General features: G+C 36.4%; 1 pseudogene; it reads right to left on the bottom strand.

Annotated features, from left to right (window-relative positions):
• Nucleotides 1-3,127: 3,127 nt before the first annotated feature.
• Nucleotides 3,128-12,388, bottom strand: LOC132307322 (tricyclene synthase EBOS, chloroplastic-like; annotated as a pseudogene).
• Nucleotides 12,389-13,197: the final 809 nt, after the last annotated feature.

The raw sequence follows: 13,197 nt of genomic DNA, 5'->3' as shown, positions 1-13,197 counted from the left end.
AAATCATAAACAGAGCAGAGCAAGCAACAAGCACAATCATCACCCACCGACGGAAGCATTGGTCATCTCTGAGCTTGGAAGGGACCAAGCTTCTGTTATCAATCTAGCATTGCGACAATCATCAAACTTGGCTGAAAGTAACTTGTTCTGTTATAGCATTTCTCAATTTTATCGTGGTGTTTTATTCAAGGTGAAGCTATGAAGTCTATGCAAGGCTTGAGGTGTAGCTATGGTGGAGCAGGTGAAGACATAGTCAATGATTGGATGTCTATGTTGGCACCGGTTCAGGCTTTGAACTGGGTCAAGTATGACGTTATTTCTTTTTCGCTACTATGAAACTTCAACCGGTTCAAAGGCACGGCAATGAAGTTTTACCATGTTATTAAATGATAAAATTGTACAGGTTCAGTTTCATGAATTGATTTCCTTATTGGTTTTGGACTTAGGGAAAATGCTGAAGATTTGGAGAAAAAGTTGTACTTGTTATTTTAGAGTTAAAGACATATGTGATAAAGGCAAGTTAGGGAATACTTGTTCAATAATAAATTGGGTTTTGAAGTAAAGTTAGTTGTTTATCGCAAATAAACTAAACAATTTGCCAAACCATGTAAATCTTGTTTCGCTTGTGTGTTTTTTTTTATATTTGCTATATTTGTCAATAGTGTGTGAAACCCTAACATGTTCCTCAAGTATTGCTGGAGGAGATCTTTTCAGAGAAGGTACGCACATTTCTTTCTTTCCCCATACAATATATGTGTATTAATTACTTTTTTTTTTTTATTAATTACATTGATGTACATTCTTTACAAAACAAAAATAAAATTAAAAATTTATATATATGATAATCAACCTTTTATTATTTTATTATTAATTTGGCAAAAAAAACTGACTTACACACTTTTTCTCACTCATTGAATCCCTGAAATCGTCTTTAAGAATGCAAAATTAGTTATTCCATTATGGGTGTTTGGATGATAATTGACCACTTTCATTAGTTTCTGTCATCGTTTTAGGTTGCGACTACGGTCACTGGCTATTGTCAAATCAAGTGCTACTGTGAAAAATCAGTTTATTTCAGACTAGTACCATGCTTTAACATTTAACAATTAATAACCATAACTTCTTTGATATTTGGCCAATTTTGATAAAGATCAAATCAATAGATGTAGATTGGTTTGTATACTGGGGCCGGATCTTCTGCCTTAACGATTCTATGCTGCAGTGATGTTGCATTTTTTATTTTATTTTATTTCGGATAACCAGTGATGATTAATTTTTCAGCACATTAATTCTATCTTTAAATACATTTGATTCTATTTTTTAACATATTTATTTTCACAACAAATAAGGCCTTTAGCAGAACGGCGGCTATATCTGTTGTGGCAGGATGATACGTTCTAATTTGTTTTTAATGTGTTGCATAATTATGTTGAAAACAAATTTAATTGTCTTAGAAAAATTTTACAGCACAATATTGTAACAAACAAAGGATCCAGACTCTGTGTATTGAAGTCCTCACAAAAATGCACGCATAGCTGGTGTCAATTTAATTAGATTCATCCTTCATAGGTTGGCTTGGTGAAAAAAGAAGAAAATCCTTTTTATTATAATCGGACGAGTTTCATATATGAGGCGCTTTTAATTTAGAGTTTCATATATGAGTCACTTATAATAGAAAATTAAGGTGATAAGAAGAACTTTAATTTGTTGACTGAGAATCATACACAATATCTAGGCACTGAATTGACCGTATAACATTCGGCATTAAAGTGATAAGAAAGACTATAATTTGTTGGCTGAGAATCATGTTGAAAAATTATGTATCATATACTATAGTATAATTTATTTAAATATTATTTGTAAATATAATATTTATTATAATAATCTATATATATATATTTATATAGTTTAATATCAAGAAAATAAAACTATAAAAGAACCTGATAAAGTCGAGGCTAGAATTTAATTTTATAGCCTTAAGACATATACGCCCCGCTACGGTGCTAATGGACTCTTCGGCGTCTATCTCCCAGGATACAACGACTTTTCTTCCTTTGGTAGTAGCACTTCAAACCAATGGAATAGGCGAACCGGCTCGGTGTAGTACTCTCTGTTGAACTCAGACTCGGAGACCAGGATTGAACCCTAACTCGGAGACCAAGATTGAACCGAACCGAAACTTGGAAACCAAGGTTCGAACCCAATCCAAACCAGTTTAGGTTGAACCCAAACCAGTGGCTGAACCGAACAAAGAAGAATTCTGAACTTGGTGTGAACCCAATGATGGGTATTTATAAGCTTGTTGGTGCCTATTCTGAATGGGTGCAACCAGTTTTTTAACCACACAGACCCATTCCAACTTTGGGGAAAAAGTTAAACCCATTTTACAATCAAGCCCCGCCCCGGATCGGGCGATGCGCGCGGTAGTTGGTTTGGATCTAGGCTAGCCTAAGTCTTCCCCCTTTTAAAAACTTGGGTGTCCTTGGGCCCAAACTCAAATCCCATACTAGACATATATGTACTCAAGGTTGCTTTGCTACTTTTTCGATGTGGGACAAGCATTTCCCATTTTATTCACACTCATTTAGGCTTTATAAATCACTTACTTTGGAGCCAATTTCTCATTCACCCGGAAACGGATTTGAGAAAATAAATATACCACGTTCATCTCCTCGCAGAGAGGAACGCGCTCATTAATAGATTCGCAAAAAATTCTTAGCGGAATCTTTTTTAAAATCCTTCCAAAGTTTGCGTTTTCTAATGCCGTTTCCAACAAATCATACATGACATCTAAGTTCTAAAATGACAGTTTAACATTCGGCTTGGACTCGTTTGTTAATTAAATAAGCCGTGTTCAAACTCGATTTTTGAACTTGTTTAGTAAACAAGCTACGAACGTATATTGTTAGGATCTGGTCACGAATAATACTAAACTTGTGAAGGTCCATATGTGTTCATGAACATAGACAAGTTCAAAAATACAAGCTTGTATAATTTCAAGAACATACGCTCATGAATGCACGTCCATTCATATGCAAGCCAAAATAATTCCGAATGTGAGTTTCAACCGAGTCCGAACACAAATATAATATAGAGGTTAACTTTTTTAATAAATGATAAGTCCTGATTGAATAGATTAGAACTCGACCTAACTCGATTTGTATATAGTCACAAGTTGCATACACATTGTAATTTCTTAATTTCTATTAACAGAGTAAACCTCCCCCACCACCACCCCAAAGCCTCAAAGAAAAAAACACACGCACAAACTCACAAGTTTGTGTGTTACATAGTCGTACCCAAGGTAACTTCAGTTCTGAGGTCTGCTTACTAAAACAGCTTTCAACAATTACAGTTCACAATTTTTTTCCTCTTGAATGTATAGTTATTGGTTCAATTATGAGAGAGAATACCCGATTCTTTGATCTTGAATCTGGTGCTCCATGCCCATCTCCATATTGGTACGTGCATTGGGCAATTCTAGCAAGGTTAATAGCTGCTTCAGTAAAGGTTCTCCGAATTGAGAATCAGATACTCGAGCTTCGTTCATCTTCTTCCATGTCTTCTCCATTAAATTGATCATGTGTTGGCAGGCATCTTCCTCACAAAGCCCACTTTCACGCATGTAACACAGTATTAAACTCGCTGTTTCACCTCTCTCTAACTCGGCCTACGCAATATTCAGTGAAGGAATCACAAAATTATTTGAACAAAATAAATAAATAAAATATTTTCAAACTAGGGGAGTGTTTTGCCTACCTTTGAAGTACCCAAATCATTGCAAAGTCGAAAAATCACAGATGGCCATTGTAAAAGTTCATGGTAATTTTCTATGCAGTCCATAGCCTCCTTTGTGATATTTCGGCTCATCAAAAAATAGGCATGAATTAGTATAACAACCCCGGAAACAGAACGCCATCCATTCTCAAAATAGGAGTCGAATGTTGGAGTGTATTTGGTGTACGTGACACCACTTTGCTTCTATTAAGAATGCTTTGTATAAATCCGCCCACTGTTATAGATGAAGAGAAAACAAGGTGAATCTATATAAACATTTCTACAAATAAAACCTATTAAATAGAATTGACAAGAAGAATATATTGTAACATAAAATCTAAAAAAACTTCATTTTATAGTTGGGGCGGTCACATCTAATTGACGTCAACATGTGCACTTATATACCGCTTTTGTTAAATGTGTAATGATGTTCACTTGTTCTTTAAGAGCGTCATAAGCCATTTCGTTGACAGTATAGTAGAGAGCAAGGAAGCACAACTTCATATAGTCTGGAAGGGTTTCCACAGAATTAATGTCCCATCTAAAATGCCATTTCAAAAAGCAAAACAATGAAATTTGTAGGCATTAGTAAATCGATCATGAACATAAAAAATAATGGATCTAAGGGATTCTTTTGCAGCGCAAACCTCTCAACGGCAACTGTGAAAAGCTCTAGTTCATCTAAAGATCCATAAACATCATAGACATCATCGATGGTAGTTATCAGTGCCGTGACTTTTATTAACCCTTTGCGGCAATTACTGAATTGAGGTTCAAAGACCATTCCAACGGACCAAAAGAAGCATTCCATCAGCCTGTTCCTTACGAAACTCAACTCATTTGCCAGACCGACCCCCTTCCACCACCTAATACATATAGATAGAAGGAAGAAACGGAGAGGGAGACAAAAAATAACATGAGATGAGATCATTAAAAATGATACTAAACAGTTAGATATAGAATGTAAAATGGCATGTAAGAAAAATGATTGAAATTTATGTGGCCAACCAATTCTTCTTGAATTAAGGCAAGGATATGATTAGGATGATTACAGAGTTTGAGCATGATCTTAGTTAAAAAATTGTATATATATTTTGCAATTATCGTTAAGTTCATAAGCACTTGATCTTACCTTGACATATCTTTAAGATCACTTTGGTGTGTTAACTGCACCATGTTGAAATCCAACTTAGCAAGTTCAAGTAGCAAGTGATTTGCATCTTCCCTTTTACTGTATGAATCAATATACCACCTAGCTTCTAACCTCGGCACCCTATGGTGCAATGAAAGCTCCAATGCGTGATTTACTTGTTCTTTAAAGTTTGAGTCCATGTTTTCATTGAGGTTCTTGAGATGCAAGCTTGTGAATGCTTTGGCATCATCCAATATGTTTTCTCCTCCAAAAGCAAGATATGAAGCTTCATACAAGCTCAATAATCCCTTTACATCCTCACACAGGCACACCATGAAATCACCGTTGGAATTCTTGAATCTCTTAAATACATCTGCATGTCTCTGTTGAAAATAAACTTGATTTTAGTATTTAGTATTTTCAAGTACTTTTGTATCCATGATGCATGTGTTAATTTAGCATGTTAGTGGGTAGTAAATTGTCTTAGTGGGAGTTAAGGTTATGTAAAATAAAGAGTCATGAGAGTTAAGCCTAACAAATACTATGTTAGTGGGAGTTATGCATATTGAAGATTATGTTAGTGGGAGATAGGAGAGTTATGGACATTTAAATGTAATGGTTACACATACATATGTAAGGCCTATATATTCATGTACTCTAGTCAAATAATAAATCAAGTGAAATAAAAAGTATTTTCCTCCATTTCTATTCTCTTCCAAATAGTATAGTGTTGTGTGTGTAACTAGGCTACTATTTCCAACAAAGTGGTATCAGAGCCTAGACGATCCTGAAGGCCAGACGAAGTTGATCCTAGAAGGTTCAACATTTGAGAAAAACATGTTTCTCCTTGATGATGATGAAGGGGAGAAAATGTATTTTCTTAGTGAAAAGATGATGTTCTCTAATTACAAGAGAATGAGAATCATCATGACTTCATACCTCAAAGCATGCGATTTGTGGGATGTTGTTGGAGAAGAGCCAAAGAATGGTATGTCCAACAAGCTTCATGAAAAGAAAGAAGATAAGGCATTGGTAGTGTTGCAAAAAGCAATACATCAAGAAATTTGGGAGTATTTTGGAGAGTCCAAAACTCCAAGTTGTATTTGGAAGATGCTCGAGACCATCGTTTCCAATCATAGAGGTGAATCACTACCCATGGAGTATTGGGTACAATGCTTTGAGAATGATGAGTTTACGAAAGATGATTATGAAAGTCTTGAAGACAAAGTTGTGGAGAATGAAGAGGTGTATCATGCAAAAGAAGTTGAAGATTTTGGAGATTCAAAAGTTGAAGGAGAATTTGAAATGGTGAATAAGGAAGAGGTAAAAAAAGGTGTTAAAGAAGAGATTGAAAAAGTGAAGGAGGATGAAGTGAAAATAGAAGATTTAGAAGAAGGAAGTGCTAAAGAAGAGGCAAAAGTTCAAGTTGGTGAATTAACATCTTCAGGTATGGTTACAAATTCCACCTTGAAAGAAGTTATATTTGACTTATTTAATGAAATTATTATTTCTTCATATTCATCAAATAATGCTTATTTTGTGGAGAATGATGAACTTCTCTTAAAGAAAGTTGTTCCAAAGAAGTATAAGATTGAAGCCCAGGATGATAAGAAATTCTCATATTATTTTTTAAAAAATAGTTCAGAGAATTTTGTAATTGATATAGGTTGGGTGAATATGGAATTATTTTTTGACTCTAAAGAAGAAGTATATGTGAAGTTGAAGATCCATAAAAAATTTAAGAAGAAAAAAGATCGATGGTGTGCTTGTATAAAGAGGATGATATATGATTATGTGAAGACATTAAACAAGCATTTGAAGAAGTTTTACAAGCCCTACACATCAATGGAAATGGCCAAGAAGATTGAAGCTATTGAAGGAGGTGGAATTGAAGATCAACTATCGAACTTTTGATCAAGCCCCCAAAATTAATAAGAAGGTTTTTCAAGTTACAAAATCAAGTTTAAAGGGGGGTGTTGAAAATAAACTTGATTTTAGTATTTAGTATTTTCAAGTACTTTTGTATCCATGATGCATGTGTTAATTTAGCATGTTAGTGGGTAGTAAATTGTCTTAGTGGGAGTTAAGGTTATGTAAAATAAAGAGTCATGAGAGTTAAGCCTAACAAATACTATGTTAGTGGGAGTTATGCATATTGAAGATTATGTTAGTGGGAGATAGGAGAGTTATGGACATTTAAATGTAATGGTTACACATACATATGTAAGGCCTATATATTCATGTACTCTAGTCAAATAATAAATCAAGTGAAATAAAAAGTATTTTCCTCCATTTCTATTCTCTTCCAAATAGTATAGTGTTGTGTGTGTAACTAGGCTACTATTTCCAACAGTCTCACCGAAATATTATCTTATCAAATGACAAGCTTGTCAGGATGAACAAATTGTTAGGCCAAGAAGTAAAATGATAGGCCAAGAAGATGCCTCATCTGTCTTCTTTCCATGTTTTTTTTTGGTTCACTCTACCAAACAATGAAACCATACTTCGCATTTTTCATTCTTTACTATCTTTCCCTTCACTCCTATCAAACATATGATTAACAACTAGTGAATAAAAAAAAAATTGGAATTCTTAATTAACCTAACACAGAATAAACAGAAAGAGAGCTTCACTATAAACAATTTCTGAGAACCTTAGTGAGTACTGTTTAATTCTATATAAATTGAAGGAGAAGATTGTTGTTTTCCATTCCCTGGTAGTTTTCTATGTTCTGAAAACAAAAAAACTAGAAAATTGTACAAAAAAGTCAACAGTTTTTGGGAACTGTTTTTTAAAAACTCAATTAAAAAAGTTCTTGTTTTTTTAGAATTGTCTTCTTTGGTTATCTAAAAACAGTTTTATGTTTTTTCAGTTATTGAGAACTATTTTCTGATCTTGTAGTAACTGTTTTCCAACTTGAATGTGAGACTACCGACTGTGAGATATAAATTCTGTAATTGGCAATTATCGGTGTCAAAATAAGTCCTAGTCGAGTTGTAATTACAAGTTAGCATATCAGGATCGACAGCGATTACGGAATTGGAAGATTGTTCAAAGATACTATACTAAGATCATCAAGAAATGAAAGAACAACATTTTAGGAAGAGATCAAAGAAGGTTAGGATACTTGGTATATTTTCAGAACTTACCAAACCAGTGTTTTCCAAGTTTTAGGATTCAAGACTAGTCATCTTGAACCGGTTCAAGATCTTTGGAACCGGTTCAAGGCATTCAAAGCTTGCTTTGAAAATTCACTGACCATCTTGAACCGGTTCAGCCTTCTTTGAACCAGTTCAAGGCTTGAGATAGGTTTTGCTAATTAACTTATGTTTCCTGTTGTGATTTTCCTTCCTAGTTGGTTTAGAATTGTACCAAGTCCTATGAACGAAATTTCCTAAATTTTCTAAAGGATTATGTCTTTGAAAATTTTAAATAAACCATGATAGTCATCTAGGTTTAAAAACGGATTTTATTTTACAACTTTATTATTCATAAAAGCCTTAGGAAGATTATTTTTGCAGAAAATTCAAGAGATTACTCTATCAGTCTTTCTAGAACGCACACACAACCACGTAATGAGTTTAAGTTTTGTTCAAATCCTGACCATAATCAAAGTCTTGCATCTACAATGATCAGAGAAAAATAGATATACTTCTACATTGAGTTCAGATATTAAATAACAGAAGTAAAAGCGATCACACTTTGAAAGGGTTATAGCATTCGTGGAGTGTTGTTTAATCTACCTGCTACCCTTATATAAAGATCAAGCATAAGCCTGAGGTCAAGTAGTTTCTGTTGGACGGGACGCTATTGGTATTTGGTAAAACGATAAGGTGTGAGCCAGAGTCAAAGTTCAGTATACTTTGTTTCATACATAGTAGATCGGTTTACTTTGGACTACACAGTCCACGAGGTTTTTTCGCGCAAACAGTTAATCTATTTTATCAATTAAAATTCTATGTCATCTCTAACTCTTACTTTGTTTTATTTTATCTTGCATGTGATTAATTATTTAATTGTTAAAATAAGTAAAGATTATAAAGACACTGTAACGACCCTAAACTGAATACCGAAAATAATAAAAATTTTAAACAAAAATTTCGGCATGACCTCCGCTAAAAATGGTCCTACAACAACATGTTCAAATAAATAAATAAAAAAAATAACGGACTTTCAAGACCTACCCAACCTGCCCCAACACACAATACAAAAGAAATATAATGCATTCCCCAATACCACAACATCAACGACCTTCCTAAATTAGCCCATCAACGTCATCCCCTTCAACTTAAGCATTTACATGATCTCAGTTTACTTCAAAAATAATCAAATATCTTAGTTATGTTACAGGGCCTTGATTTGCAAAAATAAATACTCTTTTACATAGTTGAGACAATACCAAAAAAAAAAAAAAAAAAAAAAAAAGGGCTAAGATACAAAAGATAACAAAATACAACTCCTAATCTTCTTCAAGCTTGCGGGGGATTGTCATCCGCCACTTCTTTTTCGAGCTCCGAAAAATGTTAAATAATAGGGGTGAGCAAAATTGCTCAGTTGGTAGTGCCTAAGACACACCTCTTAAGACCTTGTGAATCCACACAATGAATAAGAATAAAGAAATTGGGATCATACCATGTCGGGAGTAAAAGTATAACTACGATACTACATCATTAATCCAACACCACAAATAAATATGCCATGCACTGAAATGTCGTGCCATACAATGTCACCCCCCATTTTCCCAAAACCATTTCCATTATCATTTCCAAACCGTTAGTGAACTCGTCCTATGGCAACTCCATGGCAGCATGAGAGGAGGATTGGCCACTGTCCCTGACCCCATGGCAACTCCACGACATCATTTGGGGCCCAGGTAACTCAACCACAGTAGAGTGGTCTCCCTAGTCCCCTCTAGGCCTCACTAACACCGCGGTCCCTAGGCAACTTCTAGGCGGCCGGGTTTTTCACAAAAATCATTTTCTATCAAGACTTTTCCCCAAAAATATTTTCATTTCCGTTTTCAAATCAATTTTTCCATTTCATTGCCCAATGTCATGCTTGAATGTCCCATATATTTCAATGTTGTGCAAATAGGGAAATTTCATACATTTCAAGTAAATAATAAAAAATGAGCATATTATACAAAAATTCCCTAAGTATAATTCATACTTTTTATTCACAAAATTCAACACTAAAGGCAACATGGGTATAAAATTATCATCAATTAGACATGATCTACCATCATTTACTAAATAACACATAATCACATGCTTTCACAAAATATATAAAGAACATTGTATGGAAAGTTCACAAATTAAGCATGAAAAATCACAAATTTGAGGGAAATGACTCACATAAACCCAAGAAATTGTGGATTAGGAACTCCTACCTCAAAGGAAGAGAAAACCCCCAAATTGGCACCACAAACCCTCAAAATGGGTCTTAATTTTCGGACTCCCTAGGTTGCTCAAAACTGAAATTGCTGGTACACACTTGAAGAGCTCGTCGTGCTCTCTGTTTTGCCATAAACGGTACTTAAAAATACTAAGAAATGAGGGAAGAATCAACAGTTGAAGCTTTGAAGAAAAAAAGAAAAGAAAATGCTGAGAAGAGGAGAGAAGCAGACCAGCGGGGAGAGAGAGTGAGGCAGCAGAGACCAAAAATGTGGTCTTATGACCACTTAGTAAAATTGTGGGCCCCATAGCTATAATAAAAAAAATCCTCTTAACACACACACACATATATATAAAAGAAAACCTCAAAACATTACATTTTCCCAAACTTTAAAAAGATTTCATCCCCGAAATCAAGCCATACCTGAGGAAGAAAACAACGTTGGGTACTTGGAGCAAACCTCCTGTTCGAGCTCCCAAGTAGCCTCCTCGACTCCGTGGTGTCTCCAAAGAACTTTCACCATTGGTATCATCTTGTTCCTCAACATCTTCTGCTGTGTGTCAAGGATCTGAACTGGTCCCTCTTCATAGGAAACATCCTCATCAATGTCTACATCAACCCAACTCAAAATGTGAGATGGATCCGGCTCATACTTTCGTAGCATCGATACATGGAAAACATTGTGGACCCTGTTCAACTGTGGTGGCAAAGCAAGTCTGTAGGCAACCTCTCCTACACAGTCCAAAATCTCAAAAGGTCCAATGAATCGTGGCGATAACTTGCCACTCTTCCTGAACCTCAACAACCTCTTCCGTGGAGAAACCCGTAGAAAAACGTGGTCTCCCACCTCAAAGGATAACGGCCGTCTCCGCTTATCTGCATAACTCTTCTATCGGCTCTGAGCTGTAAGTAACCTCTGTCTGATCAACTTAATCTTCTCAGTAGTCTCGAGTACAATGTCGGGTTCTAAGGCGGCTGTCTCGCCTACCTCAGTCCAAAAAACAGAAGACCTACAAGGTCTACTATACAACGCTTCAAATGGAGCCATTTGGATTCTCGCTTGATAACTATTGTTGTAAGCAAACTCAATAAGCGGTAGATAATCTTCCTAACTACCACCCAAGTCAAGCACACATGCCCGAAGCATATCCTCCAAGATCTGGATAGTATGCTTCGACTGGCCGTCTGTCTGTGGATGGAATGTTGTACTAAGATGCAATGCTAAACCAAATGCTGCTTGAAGTCCTTCCCAAAACTTCGGAGTGAACTTAGCATCCCTGTCTGAAACAATAGTTACTGGATCTCCATGCAACTTTATAATATCCTTTACATAAAGAGCACCAAGTGCCTCCGCATCATTTGTTGCCTTAATAGGCAAAAAGTGAGCCGTCTTGGTCAACCTGTCAATAATGACCCATACGGCTTCATTACCCCTCCGTGACCTTGGAAGACCTGTCACAAAATCCATAGCAATATGTTCCCATTTCCACTGTGCTACAGGTAATGGCTGCAACAAACCAGCCGGTCTCTAATGCTCGGCCTTCACCTGCTGACAGGTAAGGCACTTAGCCACAAACTGAGCAACATCTTTCTTCATCCCGTTCTACCAATACTGATGTCTCAAATTGTGATACATCTTGGTACCACCTGGATGAACTGCAAAGCGAGAAGTGTGAAACTCCCGTAAGACGTCCTCACGACAAACTGTGGGAACCACCAACAAACCCTTGAACCGTAAATCCCCATCTGCATGCAAGGCCCAATCTTTCACTGTCTCACCACTGGAGATCAAAGCGTGAATGGCATCTAAATCCAAGTCCTGTCTCTGTAACTCAATCACTCGTACAACAAGAGTAGGCTAAGCCACAAGACTGAACAAGAATGCTGGCTCACTGTCAACATCGTCATCAAAACAATACAATCCCATTTCTGCCAAGTCCTTAAGCATCTTCCATTTTCGGATGGCCAAACTAGCCAAAGTTCCACGAGATTTCCGGCTTAAGACATTTGCTACCGCATTTGCCTTGCCCGGATGATACTGCAAGTCAAAGTTGTATTCTTCTAAGAATTCAACCCATCTTCTCTATCTGTTGTTCAAGTCCTTTTAGGAGAAAAGGTACTTGAGACTTTTATGATCCGAGTACACCTTGAATCTCTCACCATACAAGTAATGTCTCCAACACTTCAAGGCAAATACAACTGCCGCTAACTCTAAATCATGAATAGGGTAGTTAAGCTCGTGAGTCTTCAACTGTCGAGACCCATAAGCCACTACTCTACCATCCTGCATTAACACACATCCCAAACCATCACGTGAAGCATCACAATAGATCACATAACCTAAGCCACGCTCAGGTATCACCAACACCGGAGCCGTAGTCAACCTTGTCTTCAATTCCTGAAAGGATGACTCACAGGCTTCATACCATGCAAACTTAATCCCTTTTCGGGTCAAACGGGTCATAGGAGCTGCCAAACGGGAGAAATCCTTCACCAATCTCCGATAGTAACCCACTAGGCCAAGGAAACTCCGAATCTCAAAAACATTCTTGGGTTGCTCCCAAGTCAAAACTGCTTCAACCTTTGATGGATCCACCGACACTTCACATTCTGAAACAACATGCCCTAAAAATTTCACCTCATGTGGCCAAAACTCACATTTCTCATATTTGGCATACAATCCGTGCTCCCGCAAAATCTGTAAAACAATACTCAAATGGACCTCGTGCTCCTCCCGAGATCGTGAATATACGAGAATGTCATCCATGAAAACTACCACAAATTGGTCCAAGTAATCGTGAAAGACGCGGTTCATCAAGTCCATGAATGTCGTTGGCGCATTAGTCAAGCCAAAAGGCATAACAAGGAACTCATAGTGTCCATACCGTGTACGG

Source organism: Cornus florida, unplaced genomic scaffold (assembly GCF_030987335.1).
Source record: "Cornus florida cultivar Cherokee Brave unplaced genomic scaffold, ASM3098733v1 CherokeeBrave_3.0.0_Hap2_Chr05, whole genome shotgun sequence".
Classification (NCBI taxonomy): Eukaryota; Viridiplantae; Streptophyta; class Magnoliopsida; order Cornales; family Cornaceae; genus Cornus; species Cornus florida.
Note: the sequence above shows the minus strand (reverse complement) of the source record. Positions and strands in the feature narration are given on the sequence as shown.